The following is an 18,843-nucleotide window of genomic DNA, read 5'->3' on the forward strand; positions in this document are numbered from 1 at the left end:
ATTAGAAGAGAATTGCCAGCAGAATTTGAATGAGTGAACGATCAAGAAAGGTCAAAAAGACTTTTTTTGTTTATCCAGACTGTACATATATTGACATTTATGATTGGTTAAAAGACTTAATTATATGCAACAAGAACAAAATGATATGATTAAGAATACATGATAATTCATTAGAAACATCAATTAATCAAATAGTTTGCTTAATTTGACATTCAAAAATAAGGAAACCCATCTTTAAATATATATACATTGTTAGCTATGTGGACTCACTGAAATAGACATTATTACTGAGTGAACGATCAAGAAAGGTCAAAAAGACTTTTTTTGTTTATCCAGACTGTACGTACATGAACATTTATGATTAGTAATAATTATATGCAATAAGAACATAATGATATGATTAAGAATTATGATAATTCATTAGAAACACCAATTAATCAAATAGTTGGCTTAATTTGACACTATAAAATAAGGAAACCCATCTTTAATTATATGCAATAAGAACACAATGATATGATTAAGAATACATGATAATTCATTAGAAACACCAATTAATCAAATAGTTTACTTAATTTGACACTATAAAATAAGGAAACCCATCTTTAATCTCCCTTATAGCCTGATATTTCTACGTGAATAATTTATATATAAGTTCTGTCACTAGAACAATCAGTATCTATATCTTGTATATATATCACCATTAGTACAGTGTTTACAAATTATGTGAGTAGGTGGAGATAACAATCACTGATAAGGGTTGAAAACGCTTGTTCAACTCCCATATAAAGTGAAAAATGAGTTAAGGTGCAGACGCACGAAGGGTCTTGGTCGGAAATTTTTGTTGCCGATAAGAGTCTTGAGTAAGGTAACGTGCCAGTGCTACTACGAGAAATTTATTGGGTCACCGACTGGATTAACAATATCAAGCAAGTTTGATACTTGTCTCTGATAGTTTTATTGTCTGCAAGACAGACAGACCGTCATCGTCCAATCAGATTCATTTTCCTTTCAATTGCACATGATTATCGACATGGTGGAAAACGACCGACTGGAGATTTTTGTCTCCTCGTGTGCCCATGGCAGTCGGCGAAACTCTAGACTGCAACAAAAATCTCCGACCAAGATCGCTCAAATAAATGTGCTCACACCTTTAGAGTGAAGGTCTTTTATTAAAGATTAAAATTAGTGAATAGGAGTCAAATAAATCTAAGAAAGCACTGTAGATCTACATTTTTGGTTCCATGATTTTTTCTATTACTACACTACATGGCCATTCTTGATCATATTATGCATTCAGCGAGTCCATATAACTAATTCATTAAGAGATTTTTTGTTTTTTTTCAAACCTACCTACATGTTTAGTCCAATTGCCAAAATACTTATATCATACTCTATAGAAGCTAATAATAAGGTAGACCATGAGAAAGAATAGGTGAGAAAATACCTGAACAAAGGGAGTTAATCTATAATTACAACAGGACAATAGATTAGTCTAGTGGTATACTATACATACAATATATATACAACTTGTACTACTCATTATACCTTTATTCATTACTAGTATTAGTACTTATTCTTACTGTAATATATCTTAATTCATTACTAGTACTTTAGTACTTATTCTTACTGTAATATATCTTAATTCATTACTAGTACTTTAGTACTTATTCTTACTGTAATATATCTTAATTCATTACTAGTACTTTAGTACTTATTCTTACTGTAATATATCTTAATTCATTACTAGTACTTTAGTACTTATTCTTACTGTAATATACCTTTATTCATTACTAGTACTTTAGTACTTATTCTTACTGTAATATACCTTTATTCATTACTAGTACTTTAGTACTTATTCTTACTGTAATATACCTTTATTCATTACTAGTAGTTTAGTACTTATTCTTACTGTAATATACCTTTATTCATTACTAATACTTTAGTACTTATTCTTACTGTAATATACCTTAATTCATTACTAGTACTTGTACTTATTCTTACTGTAATATACCTTAATTCATTACTAGTATTAGTACTTATTCTTACTGTAATATACCTTAATTCATTACTAGTACTTTAGTACCTCTTCTTACTGTAATATATCTTAATTCATTACTAGTATTTGTACTTATTCTTCCTGTAATATATCTTAATTCATTACTAGTACTTTAGTACTTATTCTTACTGTCATATATCTTAATTCATTACTAGTACTTTAGTACTTATTCTTACTGTAATATACCTTTATTTATTACTAGTACTTTAGTACTTATTCTTACTGTAATATACCTTAATTCATTACTAGTACTTTAGTACTTATTCTTACTGTAATATACCTTAATTCATTACTAGTACTTTAGTACTTATTCTTACTGTAATATACCTTTATTCATTACTAGTACTTTAGTACTTATTCTTACTGTAATATATCTTAATTCATTACTAGTACTTTAGTACTTATTCTTACTGTAATATACCTTAATTCATTACTAGTACTTTAGTACTTATTCTTACTGTAATATATCTTAATTCATTACTAATACTTTAGTACTTATTCTTACTGTAATATACCTTTATTCATTACTAGTACTTTAGTACTTATTCTTACTGTAATATACCTTAATTCATTACTAGAACTTTAGTACTTATTCTTACTGTAATATATCTTAATTCATTACTAGAACTTTAGTACTTATTCTTACTGTAATATATCTTAATTCATTACTAATACTTTAGTACTTATTCTTACTGTAATATACCTTTATTCATTACTAGCACTTTAGTACTTATTCTTACTGTAATATATCTTAATTCATTACTAGCACTTTAGTACTTATTCTTACTGTAATATACCTTAATTCATTACTAGTACTAGTACTTATTCTTACTGTAATATATCTTAATTCATTACTAATACTTCAGTACTTATTCTTACTGTAATATACCTTAATTCATTACTAGTACTTTAGTACTTATTCTTACTGTAATATACCTTAATTCATTACTAGTACTTAATCTAATCGGCCAGATAAATAACTCATAGGAGTGAATATTAGAAAGAAATGAAACAGAGTTTACACCTTCCTTTTCTGGTCTACTTTCCTGAGTTTCTGACATCATCTTGTAAATAAAAATGAAATAAAATGGCGTTTTATGTCCTATTTTTCTTCACAAATTGGCATCATGAGGACATGCAACACCATGCACTGTACAATGAGGGAAATATTACCAGGAGAGTGTCATTAGACTACTGTTTTTCATTTCCAACAGATAATGTATCTCACAGGACTTATTAATCAAGATAATTGTCAAAATAATAGCACACCATTACACATTATCTAATTTAACACTGATCATAAGAAATAGTCATTAGTTTTCATCAAGTGAAATACACTGAATGGAGATCTATATCATTTTTCTCTGCTGCTGATCAGGCTATTGAAGATGGTTATTTTAATCAAAGAGAAAGCCTATGTAGAATCTACCAATTTTGTCAGGTTTCTACCGCTTTTGCATGTTGTCCACCGCTCTACCGATGGAATGCCCAATTCTAACGATTTTTGATATACATTACCAATGAAGAATATAAGAGTAGAACAATCAACTAGATTGTCATCAATAAAACAAGACCAAGCTGACAGTAGGGAATTACAGTAAAGTAAGCACCTCAGTTGGTTAAAATCACTTCAGCTGACCAATAACTGACCACTTGACCTTAATCAATACTTGATCATTGCTACTTGCTGACCCATCTTACTAGACAAATACATTTAATAAGAAAGAGAAGAATCAACTATTTTTACAACGGTACTGTAACTCAGGTTTACAAAGACCCAGTCTTTTAACCAAAGATCGTGTCAAAGATTTTTCAAGGACAACAACTTGAGCTCACAAATACCCTGTCTACAAGCCAGAACTGTTGACAAAGATTGGACAACTTAGGTTCTCAAAGACCCTGACCTTAGCCAAACTGTTAGGCATTTATCTTTCCAGGATTTTCTGTACCAATATACAGCTGGATCGATTGGAATTATTAGGAAAATTGAATTGGACTTTCAAAAACCGATAGCAATTAGAACACACAGCAAATGACAGAATATTTCAACACTTTAACACTCAGAGCTACACCCATCCTTAATTCTATTTGCATGAAATTTTTCCCAGAGAATTCAATTGGAAATATCGATATAAAATCTGTACAGTGAATGTTAGGATTCTGTTTTCCTTCATGCAATGATTTGTTTTAATACTCAGACATGCTGGAAAGAAAGAAAGCTCGCAGCAATCCAGACAGACCCAATGTTTCTCATCAAAGTATTCATTGAAAGTCTTTAAATAGCTGTGAGTAGCTTTATATTCCTTAAATAACTCTGTCCAGATCTCCCTGGGAAATAATTACACATGTTTTTATAATAATTAAACAAGGAATCTGTTATTGATGCTTGGATTACAATTATAACAGATCGATTTCCTTAATTTATACCTCCAGAATGGATGGAGATTTTTCAATCCAGTCCCCCATTTTTTGTGGTGTTGACATGTAACTAAAAGTGTGACGTACCAATGGATCAGCAATAAAACTGTTGCCCTGTATGCTACTGGTTGTAAGATCCTTGACAGTTGGAAATTGAAAAAGAGTAGGCTTTTTGCTGCTATTCTGGCAATATTTTCTTTTCTGCAAACTGCTATGTTCTCTGTCTTTATTAGTCTAATTAGGTGCCAAAAAAATATACCACTGTGGACGAGTAACAGTCATCTTTCTTTATAGAGTACATGGGTGTAGGTAATTCATGAAAAAAGGTCAAAATTTCGAGAAGTCATAGGTCCATGACTCCTGACCCAATTTCGATCAAATTTGGAATTTGAGCTTTTCCTGTCATAACCAATATTTCATCAAGTAATGGTCAGGTTAAGGGGGTTATTTGACATGGAATGACCCAAAGACAAGGTCCACAAGGTCATGCAAATAACCAGCTTGTTGACAAGACCCCTGTAAATCAAAGTTAATTGAACTGCTGACTATGACCTAAGATCATTTTGGGCAAAATTAACAGAAATTGTGCCAAAATTGTGAAAAAAATCAAGACATTGACCTTTCATCACTGAATGATAAACATATGGTCTGTATGACTTCCACCAACAACTTGACTGTTCTTACTAACATTGACATTTGATTTTATACTAGAGGTATGGGTGGTAATGTGCATCTGAGTTTACAAATACACTAAAATACCACCAACATATCACTGAGAACTCAATATTCCAGTAAAATTCAAACCGAGTTTCTTTATCAATAACTCTATGCAGTGTACAATGAGGGTTGTTTTCTACAAAGTATGTACTTGCTCACAGTTCCCTAATTTGCATATTATGTAGCACTGCAGGTGGAAATGCAAAAGGACTCTGTGCCAGAATCAATCCAAGACTTTCAGGTCCATGAGCAAGCACCTGTTATACATTATCACTGCAGACAATTCTTAAAACTCAACCACAAAATTGGGTAAAAATGTCTAATTTAAGCTCATCACATTCTACCAACATGTTTCGGATATCTAATCCTCATCAGGGCACCTGGTTTGATTGGAAGTAGATTTCCCACATTAATCACAAGGCTCACGGGCAAAGTAAGCCAACTCAATGACCAGGAGTGAGAAGTCAACAACAGGAATATTCTACAACAAATTGAACTATTTAAGTTTTCAATATTAATTTCTAGCAAAGAAACACTTTAAAAGGTTTAAATTTGTTCAGAAAAGGATTAATTTATCTTTGTATGACATATAGAAGTAGGAAAGTAAACATTAATAACACAAGTTATATAGATATACTACTTGTAGATTTATTACATACTACGTTTAGAAACACATACAGGTAACATTAAAAACACAAGATATATAGATATACTACTTCTAGGTTTATTACATATTACGTTTCGAAACACATACAGGTAACATAAAAACACAAGATATATAGATATACTACTTCTAGGTTTATTACATACTACGTTTCAAAACACATACAGGTAACATTAATAACACAAGATATATAGATATACTACTTCTAGGTTTATTATATACTACGTTTAGAAACACATACAGGTAACATTATGACATGAACATTTTACTTGATAACTTTACCTGTATGTGTTTCGAAATATAGTATGTAATAAAGCTAGAAGTAGTATATCTATATAACTTGTGTTTTTAATGTTACCTGTATGTGTTTCGAAATATAGTATGTAATAAACCTAGAAGTAGTATATCCATATATCTTGTGTTTTTAATGTTACCTGTATGTGTTTCGAAATATAGTATGTAATAAACCTAGAAGTAGTATATCTATATATCTTGTGTTATTAATGTTACCTGTATGTGTTTCTAAATGTAGTATGTAATAAAACTAGAAGTAGTATATCTATATAACTTGTGTTATGAAGTTTCACAAAGTAGTTATGAAATTCTGATTTCATCCACTAGAACGAGTATATCCACCCCTATTGTTTGATTGTCTACCACGGACCATGGATCAGGTGTTAACTGTCCCTTACTTAGCCTCTTTATTCAATATTACAATAGACAAGGTTATTATTAATACAGAGAGAGGCTGTACAGAGAACACCTGTCTCACGGACAATCATATTCCCATTATAAATTAATTGAAATGAATGGAGTTTTAGGTCCTACTCTTCTGCATCACGTAGACTAATGAAGAGGTGAAATGCCATGCAGTGTGCAATGAGGGATATTTTCCCAGGACAGAGGCATTAGACTACTCTTTTCTGATTTCTAACAGTAGCACACAGGGCCTCAATTTATTGTCCTATCTGAACAACTAGACCCCTTTGTCATGTCAGCCTACAGATAACATAAGACATATCCTGTATTTATAATCCAAGCCACTTTTCATAAACTGACAGATTCATATCAATTTTCCTCATGGAGCCTAGCTAGAATTCTCCTACAGCTCACACGATTGTCACAAATGATGATAAAACCACTACTTTGTCTTATTCCTGCAAGTGATTCCAACTTTTATATGAAATGCAGGCTAAAATTATCAAGAAGTTACACAACATGATTCTGTTACATTCCTGGAATAAATATATCAAGTACCAACAATCCCAACAGCAAAAACGTAACCTGAAATCCAAACAACATATTGGCAAAACATTGGTAGCAGCTAATGAACTTTTCACTTGAGGAAGTATATCAATAATAATTGAGGAAATATTTCATAATGTGGTATCAGGTGTCTAGAAGAGTAAGTATACCCTGCCTGGCATCACACTCGTCACACATGCAAACAATAAAATGTGATACCATGAATTCTTTACACAATTGTATCCTTTTGTCACAACAAACAACTAATATTGGCTAAAACTCAAATGATGATCAAACACTTTACTGTATTATATTCCTACAAATGATGTCATGTATTCTATACACAATTTGCATCCAATTCACCTCAAAGATCTTTCAAGGTTCTCTTAAACTCAGATAGTTTTTTAACAAATAACCAGGAACCTCATGATTTGTTATTTTCATTCAAGTGATTGCCTATCATGTATTCATTCCATAAACAATTTGTATCTGATTCTCCGTCCAGAATTGTCCAGAAGTCACACTCAGGTTAATAGTAACCTTGAAGCACATGATATTGGTACATTCCTGCGATAAATTCGATATATAATTTGTATCCTATATGTCACAAAAAATCACTAGAATTGACCAACACTGACATTATTCTTACAAATGATGATGAAACACATTGTTTTATTATATGCCATGTATTTCATAGACAATTTATATTCGATTTACCTGAACAAACACGTCTGAATTGTCCACAAGTGTCCAGAATTCACAATACAGTTGATAATAACCATAAACCACATGATTTTGTTATATTGCTGGAAGTGATGCTATGTATTATAGAGTATAACAGTATATAGAAGAGTACTAGTTATCAGCAGTCTATACATGTTATATTGAGCGAATGATTGATTTTTTATATACTACAATCACTATAATAGATCATCCTTAGATCCTCATTGTACACACAGGTCATACTGGACAATCATTACTACAGGATGAATGAATGAATGAATGAAAGTATAAATGAATGAAAGACATGGTACTGGACAATCATTACTACAGGATGAATGAATGAAAGAATGAATAAATGAATAAAAGAAAAACATGGTACTGGACAATCATTACTACAGGATGAATGGATGAATGATGAGAGGGTACTGGACAATCGTTTCTACAGGATGAATGAATGAATAAATGACATGGTCATTACTACAGGATGAATGAATGAATGACTGAATGAATGAATGAATGAAAGACATGGTAGTGGACAATCATTTATACAGGATGAATGAATGGATGAATGAATGAATAAATGAATGAATGAAAGACATGGTATTGGGCAATCATTTCTACAGGATGAATGAATGAATAAATGAATGAAAGAAAGACATGGTACTGGACAATGAATGAATGAAAGTCGTAACACTGGATAATCAGTATAACTAATGAATGAATAAATGATTAAAGTGATAAAAGAAAATCATTAGTATTGATAGAATAAATGAACAAGACCAGACACATCATTTCATTAGAATATTTTCAATAAATATTATGGTTATTATTATGCTACACAATGGACAATCATAATAATGAATAAATGATAACTCCTAAACAATGGCAGAAAGAAAGAATGACAAATTATACCATTTTTCTATATTGCCAATGATATGGATATGATGGAGCATGAAACAGCAGGAGAGAAGTAGAATTGGTCAACTAATAAACTAATTACACTGTTCTCATGTCAGACAAGTGTAGAGACAGGTACTAATGGTCTTCCTCAGGCAATATTCTTCTTCAAGATAATATTATTCATATACAACATTGTACAACATTGTACTACAATTAACTAGGCAGAACATCTCACTGTTTACCAGAGCATCTAACCGTTTACTAGAGCTTCTAACCGTTTACTAGAGCATCTAACCGTTTACTAGAGCTTCTAACCGTTTACTAGAGCATCTAACCGTTTACTAGAGCTTCTAACCGTTTACCAGAGCATCTAACCGTTTACTAGAGCTTCTAACCGTTTACTAGAGCTTCTAACCGTTTACTAGAGTTTCTAACCGTTTACTAGAGTTTCTAACCGTTTACCAGAGCATCTAACCGTTTACTAGAGCATCTAACTGTTTACTAGAGCTTCTAACCGTTTACTAGAGTTTCTAACCGTTTACCAGAGCATCTAACCGTTTACTAGAGCATCTAACCGTTTACTAGAGCTTCTAACCGTTTACTAGAGCTTCTAATCGTTTACTAGAGCACCAGATGTCACTCTGGGCTCCTTACATTTTTTTTACAGATTATTTACCTATATAATCAAAGTTTCAGACAAAACAGTAATCTGATTGGTCAATAAAAACTAAATTTAAAATTAATTTAAGTTATTGACCAATCAGGTGACTGGAACACTTAAATCATATTTTCACAAAACAGGTGCTTGCTCCTTGGGTTAAGGAAAACAAAATGTGGTTTTATATCTGACTGCATTTTATTGACTTTGCTGCCACAGAAAATACCATGTAGAGTATTGCCAGATAAATTGTGACCTAACAGTTATACTACTTGACCTACTTTTGTAACAAAGTTACAATAATTATGTAGAGCCTGTTAAACAAAAAATGATCCTAATATTAAATTCTTAATGTTAAAGTAATTGTAAAAGTAAACTAATAGATACAGGTCATTGGGTATTAATATACCACCTGCCCTGAATTATTTACATAATAATATACAACTCCTCTTTATATATACCTTATACCAATCTAAATTTAACTTTCAAGCTCCACTGCTTTCATTTTTAAAATTCAAATTTACCTCCAATTTCCATTTCAATGTCTGCTTTAAATTGAGGTGAAAAAATCAGTTATCAAGTCATTTTCTTGCCCCGCATTTCCATGAATTTTGCGATGAATGTTTGTTGATTGAAATCTTGTTGTCAGGAAAGAATAAGGAAAGATGACACCGGACCACGTATTCTCGAAACAATCTTAGCGCTAGGATGTCCTAGGTTCTTATCTTCTAACATTGATTCTAGGACAGCCTACGTGGCCAGGCTTTTCCAAAATAACAATGTTTTTAAGTCTTAAGCCTTCATAGACTGAAAAATCCATTCTTATAATTTGGAAGTGTGTGTTTGTACATCCAAATTGGGGAAGCCTCATTCACAAAATTTTAAACAAATATTTTTCAATATTCCCTTCAACAGATTGGTCAATAAAAATTAAATTACAAAATTTACTAAAATCTGGATTTTATCTCAATGAAAATTTGGATCTTAAAAAAACCCAGAAATAAATGAAGTCCATTAAAACAGATACAAATAAGTCAAGATCTGTTAACTCTCTATACCCAATCCTTGATATGATATCCTGTACCTGCTTGACCCTATATAAATAATTCACATAGTCTCAACTTGGACATATAAATACTTTAATTGAATAGTCAGGTAGGTCATATAATGGTTTTGATGTTTTGTTCAGGTGTTATAATCTGGTAGGCATGAGTGTACAAATATACAACAAACAAAATAGACTGAATTGATAGATAGTTGAACGGATGGGAAAAATCCGATGGATGGGTGGATGGATGGCTGGATAGATGGATGGTTGGGATGGCTGGATAGATGGATGGTTGGGATGGCTGGATGAGTTTGGGATAGAATTCAATGGCTGGCTGGCTTGCTGGCTGAGATGGGATGGGATGGAATGGAATGGGATGGGATAGAATTCAATGGATAGATGGGATAGCTGACTGAGATGGGATAGAATTCAATGGATGGACGGGATTGGATGGACGGGATAAGATAGATAGGATGAATAGATGCATGGGATTGGATAGAATTCGATGGATGGATGGGATGGGATGGGATGGATGAGATGGGATAGAATTCAATGAATGGACTGGATAAGATAGATAGGATGCATAGATGCATTGGATGGGATAGAATTCGATGGATGGATAGATGGGATGGCAGGCTGGGATGATAGAATTTAATGGATGGAGATGTGCACTGTAAGAACTTTGTGAACACAGCACCTCCAATCTGCCTTCTTCCAATTTCCAACTGCAAAATAATCTTTAATACACAAAATGAATGAATGAATGAATGAATGAATGAATGAATGAATGAATGAATGAATGAATGAATGAATGAATGAATGAATGAATGAATGACAGTTTCTAATTGAATAGATTAACTGTGTCAAGAAAACAACACCCACTAAATCTGTTTAAAGTTGACATGATGTAGAAATGTTGTGATGTCAGTTCAGTGAAGTATAATAATATAATAATTTAATAATATAAAGATATTTTCTCTAAGACTGTCGTTATACCACAATTAAAACTAAAACTTGTCTAACAGGTCTATATAATACATAATACAATAACAACAAGTTAATATCTTAGTTAGATTTCACCTCAAAAACAAAATCATAAAAACTAAAGACACTTCAAACATGTAAATAGACTTTTTCAAGCGTAAGCAAATCTTGAATGCAAGATGCTGAAGCTTATTTTCGTCACAGCAGAGACTGAGATTTTAAGCTTCAATTATTACAGACAAAAAATGAACAAGTACTAGCCAAGTATTAATGATCCAAACCGTAAAACGAAACACGAAATCTGTAACAACATATTAATATTTACTGAAACTCAACAGAAAAGCTTAAAATTTGACTGATAGAACAGCTAACGCTTGAAAACTAACTGAATCTCAACTTTAAAAGCTGAGACTGACTGGCAAATGCTAAAACATTAAAAAAACCAACAAGATTGAATGAAAACTTCCCTATCCTGGTGTTAATTAATAATAATAATTAGTATTTAATACGAACGAGTTATCAATCTTCACACATATCTTACATCATTTAACTTCAACTCAGTAATTTACTGTTTAATACATCTTGTTAACACATAGAGCTAAATAGACAGACCCTTTTTCACAAATGATAACCCTGAACTCTTTAAGCCCTGTTTACATTAGAACGCTATAGGAAGTGTTTTGTTCTCTAGACCGGGACAAAATTATAGACCTTCTAATAACCTGGAAGAAGGCAATTCATCTGCTCACAGAAAGTGTGAAGGGGTCAAGACGCATGCGTAAGAACTGTTCTCAGAACACTTGACCGTTTACACTAGTAAATTTTCATCTGTTCCGTTCTCAGAACTGTTCCTTATACAGATCATTCCTAATCCAATCATTTACAAACTAGACTCCTCCCTAAACTCCTTATTTTGACTTGCCAAGATTCTTGGACATATTGAAATCAATAGTGTGGGCACCGTTGTCAAAGTCAAACTTCCTAAATGGACATAATAGGTGGTCCATAACGAATATAATTTGGTCTTCATTATCTCCAAAAAGGTGTATATAGTAAAACAGATGATCAAGTCAAGATTTTTTAGGATTTTTTGAAAGTTATTGTTCACTGTATTCACTAAAATAAAATTCAAATCACAATCCTAAATTAGGTTAAAACTCACGAAAATTTCTCAAACCTGAATATAGCTTAAAAATTCTAAATTCCCCACATAATTACACATAAAAACACATCTTACTGACTTTAACAAGTCTTCATACTAAAGATCAAATATTTAAAAAGTCGTTCAATTGAGGCGGACAAACCGAACAAGTTTAAATCTTATTCTTAATTTGACTTTTAACTTTTTAACATTTTCATAAAATCAAGTATTTTAAGATGTGACAATCAGAAATAAAATTCCTAAAATAGAAAATTTCAAAGAGATATTTCAAATTCAAGTTTTCTAGGGTTTGATAAGTACAAATGAAATGAAATGAATGGAGTTTTATGCCCTACTTTTCTGCACCATGTGGGCTAATGAAGACGGCCAACGCCATGCAGGGTGCAATGAGGGAAATTTTGCCAGGACAGCGGCATTTGCCTCCTCTTTTTCGATTTCCAACTGTCGAGAAATCTTTAACGTGCACAGTCTGTAGCTCACGGGGCCTCAGTTAATTGTCTCATCCGAAAGACTAGACGCATATCAGCCCCTCTTAACTGCATCGCCAATGGGGAAAACAGGTTGAAAAATCCGAAGGTATTATCTCGACCTATACCGGGTTGAACCCTGGACCTTCAGGTTAGCGAGCAAGCATCTAACACACTGAGCCACAGGGGCTCCCAGACTGCCATTAGATATTGGCAACTAACAAATAGAGTTGTAGAGTAAGTAAGTAATTTGTACTAGACAAAAACATAAGTGTGGTCTAAATTCTTAAAAAGAAGGCCTATAGAAATACATGACACCCTTAAGGCATGGAACATGAAAACATTTGATATGAACAAAACTCAGCTTGTGTCAAACTATTGTAAGAGAAAGCATAAATCGTAAAACATATTGAGTAACAAATCACACCCAGATGCATATTTCTACTAAGTCCTTGATATATATATATAGATTGTGTTTGTACAGTGCATCACTACTGTTTGTTGTCGATGTATATATAAAGGTACAGGCAGTGCAGGCCGTACCTATTGTTCTCACTATATACACACCTAGTTTTAAACTATTGACAGTTTATAAAGTTACCATACAGTCAAATTTTAAATAAAATTCAAATGAGTTTTACTTTCTACTATTTTAACCCTCACTTCATAGAAGATCTTACTGTCAACAATTACTGTAAATTCAATTTTCAACAGTGTTAACTTTTGATACCAGTACATGAATTTTCAACATTAGGAATTTTATACTAAATTTAGATAAGATTTTTGAGGTACAGGGCCCAAGGTTCTTTTAAAGACTCATGTCAGAAGAAGTATTTGGAAAAAAACTGAAATTCCTTTGATTTTGAACCTTGCATGGCTTGTGAATGAAATTAGTATTTTTAATCTTAATAATTGGGTTTGACAGCACTGAATTTTCTAAACGAAATGCCATTTGATGTCCTGTTCTGTAATATTTCAGCATTTACCTTCTGAGACTTATGGGTAATTGAAGACCTATTCTGATAAATCAGTCCCTTATAAACTTGGACAAACTGTGGGACAATTTAACGATATGTTATCTAATTAACTGAAGGTATAAATTCTATTAGTATAGAGATTATGACAGAGTGTTACACAAGGCTACAAACTAATACCTGTCTGATCTGGACACTGACACTGGTCACTTTCACCTGGGGTCAACTTCAACCAGGGGTCAACTTCAACCAAGGGTCATTTCAGATAGTAATTAGGTCACAAGTTACTGATATCGTGGCTGATAATATCTAATACTGACACTAACTACTCAATAATATTATATACAAATTGAACAGCATATTTGTTAAAAATTTAACACTTGGATCTGTCAGTGAGTAGTCGCAAAAAAAAACTTCGTAGTAGCAATATCATGGCAGCTTTAATCTTTTGGAAACATTTCTTGAGGCATGAGAAATTTCATGGCAGCTTTAATCTTCTGAAAAAGCATAAGCATACTTATCAATATCTATAGAAAATTGATAAAAAAAATGCACAGTTAGAGAAAAAAAATGTCCAAACACCTACAGAACAAGATATATACCTAATAAATCATTGTATTAGCATGACGATTCCATCAATCAAAAATCTCATCCAAAGAATATTATCCTCTTCCTAAGATAATTAATGAAATTTAACACAATGTAAACCAACCCGTAACACAGATCTAAAACCACACTACATCTTTTACTGTCATAATTATCTCAGTTTTTAACAGTGACCTTGACTTTGTTGGTAAGATTATACTATACCTACACAATAGTCCCCACTCCTTTATTTTAATATAGTCCCTTTCTACCCACCACTATTATTTATTACCCAATCTAACGTTGACACTAGGTTATAAAACAACTATCCCACTTAATTCTTTATTTCAATTTGTCTTTTCTTGTCAAAGACTTTGCCAATACATATTCCTTTCAATTTTGTTATTTGTATTATATATGTATGTATTACATACTTGGCTCAAGTTTTTTTGTCAGTGCGGGACTTGGCACTGTCTAACATTCGACTTATTCTAAAGATCTCAAAGGTCCATGTTCTGTCATCCATGTTCTGTCAAAGTTTGAAATTATCAAAAGCAGATATTACCGATTTCAATTCTGTTAATATTTTCAAACTTTCACATGTTATGTGCAGTCAAACCAGGCCTTGGAAATGGCATGAACTGAATGAAATGCTGCATTGTCTGTCTTATTAATCAGCAGATTTTGCTTCAACTTTCAAATGTCAGATGCAGGAAAAACAATTTCTGATACAATGACATAAGCTTTCAAGAGATGCCACTATGACAACATTCTACCCCAACAGTCAAACCTACAGGTACCACACAAACTCAAAATCCAAAACATTGCATGTACAATACATAAATAATCCAAATTAAAGATTGCTTTCATCTAATATACAAGACTATAAATAAAATTCACACGGTGAACAAAATACCATAACAAACAAAGCAAAAAGACGCTTTTCTTGAAACTTTTCATTTGATATGAGATTAAAATTCCCTTCCGAAAGAATTACTCTTTTCATAAAATACTAGTTTGTCCCACATCATAACCACATTCACTAATAACACTACATACTTTATCTTGAAGACATCCAAAATTGAAGCACGCAAAAAAGATCATTTAATTTAAAATTCGAAATAAACACACAGCCCAAAATATTCAACAGTCTACAGATATATCCAAAATAATATCCAAATTGCAATCAAACACTCTTTTTTTTTAAGACACCCACATGCTTAAAATACTTATAAAACACACATAAATTATCATCTTTCAATTCTTATAAAACATTATCAAAATATCCTGGTAAAAATTACTCACAGAAGTTCACAAAATATTTGATATTCAAATACAAATTATCTCATAAACACACACAAATACAGCAGTCCACATCCATAAATCAAAAGAATTATCCAACAATCACCCAACTTCAAATATTATATCTTATAAGAATAATAAAAAACTCACTGAAGTTCACAAAAATATAATTAGGAACACACTTTGTACATGATATTAAAAATAGTATTCACATACGAATTATCTCACAAAAACACACACAAATACAGCGGGTTCACATCCATAAATCAAAAGATTTTCCAACAATAACACACAATTCAAAATTCAAAACACACTTTTTAAAAACATATCCCAAACGTATTTATATCCTCATAAGGAGTTTACTCACAAAAACACACACATGGATAAAAAGAGAATTCAGTAGTTCAACTCAATATCCATATAAAATCTGATAATTTTGTTACATGACACTAAATCTCAATAGTTTGACTTCAGTTACATCTTAACGTGAAGGTATGTTTGAATAAGTAAGAAGTTGTGGTCTGAGTCCACCCAGCCAACACTATAATATATCTACCTGTATATAATATTATATACCGTTCTGCTCCACTGCTTTACACTTAGTTTTTTAATAGATCTTAACATCTCAATGAATGAATGAACTTATCAAAAGACTGAATGAAAAACATGAATGAATGATTGAAAATAATGAATGAATGAATAATTGAAAATAATGAATGAAGAAAAATCTGAATGCATAATGCAAATTTTAAACTAACAAATGAATGAATGAATTAGTGCATGTAAAAATAAGAATAATGCAAATTTTGAACGAACGAATGAATGGATGAATAAAATTCACATATATATGCCATCAAAAACATTGAAATCTTGATAGTAGTAATGATAGGCACTACTGAAGGTTACATCGATGCCAGTCTCTCTAGTAATTAACCATTTAATTTAATAGCTGACTGGGCCAATGAAGGGAATATTGATAAATGTCGGAGCGTTATTCTTTAAGGATATGGGTGGTCTGCAGGTATGAGTAAGCGTTGTATGATAGTTTAACTTTCGTTAAATGGATTAGTAGTAATGACCTCTCAAAATTGCCAGAATGCACTTTTGGAGAGTCTACATAGTACATTTTCCACTATTTACAGAGTAAAAATTCAAATAAAACATTTGGACTAAAGGGTAGCAAAAGAACAAAAAAAAAACGAAACACCTATATTTTACAAGGATAACAACTTCGGTTCACAGTTAAGGATCCTTTCTACCAGCTGGTTCTTGGCCAAACCACTTGGCATTGATCTTTCCCGGATTATCCATACCCATTTACAGCTGGGTCAACTGGATTTATGAGCGAAGGTGACTTATTCAAGGTCATCAGACTTAAACATGCCATCGAGAATTGAACCAACAACCACCATTTGCTCAATGTAACCAAGGAAATGACATCATGTAAGGAACGAACACTCTAACCGACTGCGCTTTAGAAACTCACAGTAAAGGGTGGGGTCATCCTTGATAGATAAACTTAATTTGCCAATAGTTTATGTCTTGAAAAAGGTCAAAAATAGTCAAAATTTTCATACTTTTACATAATTCAAAATATACCAAGTAGCTCAGTCGGTAGAGGTGCTGTGGGTTCGAACCCTCTTCAAGGTAAGAAAATGCTGATTCCCATGCCTGTGCTTCCGAGAGGCTTTCACTCTTTAATACCAAGTATATCAAAAGATACTCCCAACTTTAACTATCAGTAATCAGATTAGTGTTTGAACCTGTTAATCTACAGCGAGATTAGTGTTTATGTGTTTAGGTTAAAATAATTTCAAGTAGATTGCCATGGATTAATCTCTATATTTAATCTTTCTACAGTAAATTGATCCAGGAGTAAAATTGTAATTATAATAAGTTACTTTATCAAATAAGTGTCACAAATCATTAAAATATAAATGTATATAGAAAAATTTAAAACATGGAGATTTCAAGCCAGGAGAGGCTTATGAGACACGAAACAGTAAAAAAAATATTTGACAGTCTTATAAGACCACCAAAGACTTAATAATTTGTTAGTTTATTTTCATTTACCACAAATACCAGACTTGGCACTTTTCCTCTAAAATACCAAAATATTATTCAGAACTGAATTAATAGATAAACTTACAATGTGTCATATCATATTCATATGTCAATAGTTCAAAAAAACATTTTGTCAAATTCAGTATGGGTCATTTGTCGTTATGGCCCTTCTCATTGGAGGCTGCATCACCGAATCATCATCGTATATTACAGAGATCAATATCTCCAGGCTATGAGACAATATTTTAAAGTGTTTAACTTATCACTGATATTCACAGTCCAGCGTCACTACAAGGGAAGTAACCCTGAGGCAATTGATATATGATAATATTAATAGGGTCAATATTGGACCAGATCTAACCAGGATATGAGTACTCTTATACACAGGAATCAACAACTAATAATAACAACAACTCATAATATCAACAACTTATAATATCAACAAGTTATAATGTCAACAACTTATCATATCAACAAGTTATAATGTCAACAAATTATTACATCAACAAATATACTATATACTAAACAAAAACAATAAGAAACTTATACACAAGCACTTCAGTAGAATACTACAGAGAAAATATCATTAAAGTCTTCAAAAATTCTGCCCTAGGGCAAATAAGACATATCTTTTAAACTTTCCAGTAAAATGTGATTTGTGATTCATTCCCTGGAAAGTTCTCATTTATAAACTTGTTCTAAGCAATGCTCCATGTGAAAATATTACTCTTATCTCCCCTTTTTCTCATTCATTTTACAATATAAATGACTGGCATATTCAGTCAAATCAACATCCCTCAGAAATAGCCATACTGAATGTTTTATGTCTGCCATAATAAAATAATAATTTCATCCCTATCACAAAAGATGTAGGAC

At 31.9% G+C, this 18,843-nt stretch overlaps 1 protein-coding gene across 1 annotated transcript in view; it reads right to left on the reverse strand.

The window, feature by feature from the left end:
* LOTGIDRAFT_220800 (hypothetical protein) overlaps window positions 1–18,843 on the reverse strand; it is a gene marked incomplete at its 3' end in the record, with an annotated part of 129,035 nt that overhangs the window by 91,616 nt on the left and 18,576 nt on the right. The window lies entirely within an intron of this gene.

Source organism: Lottia gigantea (assembly GCF_000327385.1).
Source record: "Lottia gigantea unplaced genomic scaffold LOTGIsca_65, whole genome shotgun sequence".
Classification (NCBI taxonomy): domain Eukaryota; kingdom Metazoa; phylum Mollusca; class Gastropoda; family Lottiidae; genus Lottia; species Lottia gigantea.